Genomic DNA, 5,021 nt, shown 5'->3' on the forward strand with positions numbered 1-5,021 from the left:
GATGCAGAAACAATTCCAGACACACTCAGCCACCTCGTCTTTGACAAAGGAGCCAAACACCCTCACTGGAAGAATGATGGCCTCTTTAATAAATGGTGCTAGAAAAACTGGATTTCAACTTGCCAAAGATTAAAACTAACTCGTCTAGCTTTCTATTAGTGTCTTCTGAGAGCTCCTGCATCCTTTTGGTTATTACTTTCATTTCATGTTTATTTCTATAGTCTCTAATTCTGTCTCTTTGAGCTGTTTTCTAACCCTTTCTTCTATGCTTTTGGGTAATTCAGGTGAGTGACTTATACTTTTCTGCCCCTTGGTGCTTTCTGGATTGGTTTTGGGAAAGTTTGGGGTTTAGAGAGGTGGGATGTTTTTTGTAATTGTTTTCTTTCATTAATTTTATTGGTATAATTTAAATATATGTAATGATCACATTCATCAAAAGGAGTTTGTACCTGTACATGATGTATCTTGATTCCTGTTTTTGTCCCAATCCCCTTCCCTTCCTTCAACCCCCTCCCCTTATTTACAAAAGCTTTGTTTCCATTTTTCAATCTTTTCTTATTTTTATATTTTCCCTTCCTTTTTTTCCCCATCCCCCTACACAATTTTCTTTTCCTTTTGAAAAATTTCTTCCTATTTTACATTATCTATTAAACATTTTAGTTCTTATTTACCGATTTAGTTTCTCATGCCAGACACACAATGCAACATTTACACGTGTCCAATTTTTTTCACTTAAGACTGTAGTTTCCAGGTGCTTCCATTTAGCTATAAATGTCTCAAGTTTTTCTTTCTTTATGGCTGAGTAGTACTCCATTTATTAAAAAAATCTTTATTCAGTCACCAGTTGATGGGCATTTGGGTTGTTTCCAAGATTTAGATATTACAAATGATGTCACTATTAACAGGGGTGAGCACATATCATTGTGATATGATGCTTTTAATTCTTTGGGAAACACACCCAGAAGGGGAATATCTAGGTCAAATAGGACCTCTAATCCTAATTTTTAAAGGAATCTTCACGTTGATTTCCATAGTCGTTGTACCAGTCTACACTCCCACAAACAGTGGGAAGGGTTCCTTTTACCCCACAGCCCTGCCGCCATTTCTTGTTGGTTGATTTCTTGATATTAGCCATTCTTTCTGGGGTGAGACTGAGGTATTTTGTTGCATTTTCTTCCTGTGTTTCTATCATTTTTATTTATTTGTATATTTTGTTTTGGGCTGAGGTTTGTGGATACTTAATTGTCTAAAGCCTTTTTGCCACTCCAGAGATGTCCTTAGTTGCTTTCCAGTGTTGTAGTTGGGGCATTGCTAAGTATAATCCTTGGCCACAGCCCCAAGGTTTGCCCACCTTTGTTATTTTGGGAAAGGATACAATGTAGTTGTCCAGCAACAAAGTTCTCTGGAAATGTACTCCAGTGCTGTTGATGTTACAAAGGCAATCAGAGTGTTGGCTTACAGAGAAATTGCAATAATTATGTAACACTGTTCATATAAAGTGAATCAGCTACAGTGGTGTTGCCCATGACCAATTATTTACTCAGCACTGGGGCTCAAACTTCAGGACCTTGGACTTGCAAGGCACCAGTGGCACCACTGAGCCAAACCCCCAGCACACCCATGACAACTTAGATATTAACATACCATAAGAACCAGTTGGTTACCACCCTTATTCCTATAGAGGAAAATGTCAATTAAGATGTAAATATTATTGCAACACAGATACTGACTTATAGCTAATATGTACTAAATGGAACCACTATATCTCTACTAATGGAAAAATAATTCAACAGTAATTTTAAATGTAAACATTAATTTTAATTCAACAGTAATTAAAAATGAACAAAGCTTTATAGTTATACTATTAAAGATTTAAGGTTTGGGAATGGAGGATGCAAAAGGAAAACCTTGAAACATTAAACTCTATGATATGAGAAGAGGGAGAGAGAAGTGGTACAAAGGATCTTATTGTGGAGTAGAATTATGTCTATAAAATGAAGTAGAGGTAAGAGAAAAACCAGCAAGAAAGGAAAGATACAAGAAAAAGGACAAAAAAGAAAAAAATTATATGGAGAGAAAAAACAAAAGAAAAGTAATCAAGGGTAAAAAATGTAAAAAGGAAAAGAGAAAAAATAGAAAAAGAAAGGAAGCAATTGGAAGCAAGTCTGAAGGATAAAGGAAGATTACCCAAGCCTTGGGAAACTGATGAAGTAGACAGGAGGGGAGGAAAGAAAAAAAACAAAAGCACAACTGTAACATAAAAAAACCTAAAAATTATGTTCACACTAAAAAAATAAAAGAAAATTTAAACAAAACCAAAACAAAAAGCAAAGAAAAAACACTTTCTCTGGGATTTCAAGGCTATAGTTATCTTCTGGGCTCTAGCATTTTGGGCAATGTCAACTGCAAGGCATGACTCTGCCCTCACTGGCAGATGTGGGAGGCTGTCACAGCCCAGATCCATGCTGAGTAAACACCAGCAAGCTGATAGTAACATTAGGTGGGGTGGCCGGGGATGTAGTTCAGTGGCACTGCACCCACCTCGCAAGTGCAGGGTTCTGAGTTTGATCCCCAGCACTGCCATAAGATTAGGCAGGATGACAGTACTGTGACTTTCAAATCCATGGAACTTCAGGCTGAGCCTGGCCTCTGGTCACAGGGTTAAGGCCTGAATTGTTTAGAATATAACACTTTGGTATCTCTTGCCCATCTGCTACAGTCCCCTGGCCATTGACAATCTCCTATGGTTGTCTCTCACCCAGTCACTGTGGGAGTTTAACACAGGGAGCCCTGAGATGAAGCCAACCCATACAGAAAGCAGCATGAGTATTCTTCAAAAAATAATACTTTGATCAAGCTATACCACTCTTGTATTCATGAAAATATTAAAAGAGTATATTATGATATATGCATTTCCAATTTTATAGTGGCATAAATGACAATAAGTAAGCTAAGGAAGTGTGATGCTCAAAAGATTAGTGGATAAAGGGAAAGTGGTATAAATACACAGTGGCCATTAAAAAATGAAAAATCATTTCATTTGAAGGAAAATGGATAGAACTGAAAACAATGTACTTAAATCAAATAACCCAGTCTCAGAAAGTTAAAAATGGCATGCTCTTCTCAAGTAATAAACCTCCAAATAAGTAAAAATGAATGCTAACACCAAGGAAAGAGAACAGAAAACTAAATGATGTTCTTCTTCTGATGGGAAGGTGTATTTGGGGGAGAGGGAAAAGGAAGAGAGAGGGAGGTAATGGGGAAGAAAATAAATAACATTAAACACATGTAGTAATATACAATCACAAACTTTTTCTGTCCTACAAATATGCATTAATAAAAAGCTTGAAATGTAGTAAAAGTTACTTGACGTGTACTGACAAGGGAACACTTGTACAATGCTGAAGGGAATGTAAAGTAGTGGACTATTAAAGAAACAGTTTGGAGGCTTCTCCCAAAATTAAAAATAGAACTACCATAAGATTGAGCAACTCCTCAACTGGGTATATATGCACAAAATTTAAAAAATGACTTTGTTTAAGAGGTACTTGCACTGCCAGTTCTTTGTAGTGATATTCAAGTAGCCAAGATATGGAATCAAGCTGAGCATCCATCCACAGGTGAATGCAAAACAAAACTGTTGTACATATTCACTGTAAAATATTATGCCTTTTATAAAAGGAATTCGGTAATTTTCAACAATATCAATAAATCTACAGGATATGTTAGATGAAATAAGCCAGACACTGAGAGGAAAACTCTGTAGATCTCACTCATGACAAGGGTTAAAAAGTCAAACTCATAGAAAAAGGAAGTAAACCAAAAATTGGAGGTATTTAGGAAGATTTAGGGCAAAGGACATAAAATTTAAGTCAGACAGCAGGAATAATTTTAACAGTTCTGTTTTACCTCATACTCAATATCGGTGACAATAAAACTCTGCACTTTGTATCTTTTACCACAATGATATATGAGATGCATAGTTTGATAGAACAATCCCACACCATATACTAATGACAATATATCTAGTTCAGTTGCATGAATATATTCAATTTGTACTTGTCCACAGCAAACTATTAATTAACACATAAGCAGGAAACATAAAAGTTTTCTATGAAGAGTTGTGGAACACAAGGGTAAGAATGCAGGACATAAGTATTGGGTCAGAAATAAAGTTCCTTTTCATTGTGACACCAAAAAACAATGTGGGGCCAGGGATGTAGCTCTATGGCACTGTACCTGCCTAGCAAGTGCAAAGTCCTGAGCTTGAATTCCAGTTACAGAAAAACAAAAAGAAAAAAAGAAAGGAACAATGTAATAGTGTGAGAATTCAAAGTGGGAAGAGTACAGATCGAGCTCAGAGATAACAATGGGAATTCTGAGATGTGGGAGGGCTCCTGGTCTTCTCTGTGATGCACCTTACAGCATTGCAAATTGTGAGGTCCAGGATTTATTCCAGGAGTGTACCACAGGAGTGAGACTGACACGAAACCATGTAAAGTGTATTCTGGGGGCTGCACAACTGCTCATCAATGCTTAACCTCCATCATGCACTTTCTTCTTAAGACATCATATGGGATTTTGCCAATAGATGTTTTCTTGATTTCAAAACCAACTTTCAAAATATGCCAAATTCCTCAAAACATTCTCTGACAAACAGACTGTTGTCCCTGATGACACAAAAATACAAATCCCTCTGTTTTAGGAGGAGGCATCTCCAAATCCTTGGTGGACCATGGTGAAAAAACAAAGCCAAGGGAAGGAGCCCCAAACATGTTTTTCAAAAATGTTTTTCCACCAAGTTGGGGGTGACAGGTGCAGAGCCCCAGGTCAGGTCGATCCCCAGAGCTCCTAGCTGAGGAGACATGAGGCACTGAAAAGAGGGAACCAGCAATGCTCTGGCCATCATGTCATCATGGGTGACATGTCACCACCATGGCTACGTTACTAATACATCACTGTGCCTCTAGCTCTGCTCCTGTGTAGAAGCTGGTTTTTCATGTTCTCCACTTTGGGGAGGC

The sequence above is a fragment of the Heterocephalus glaber genome, unplaced genomic scaffold, assembly GCF_053883595.1.
Source record: "Heterocephalus glaber isolate CG9 unplaced genomic scaffold, H.glaber_assembly_v1.0 deba00001845, whole genome shotgun sequence".
Classification (NCBI taxonomy): Eukaryota; Metazoa; Chordata; class Mammalia; order Rodentia; family Bathyergidae; genus Heterocephalus; species Heterocephalus glaber.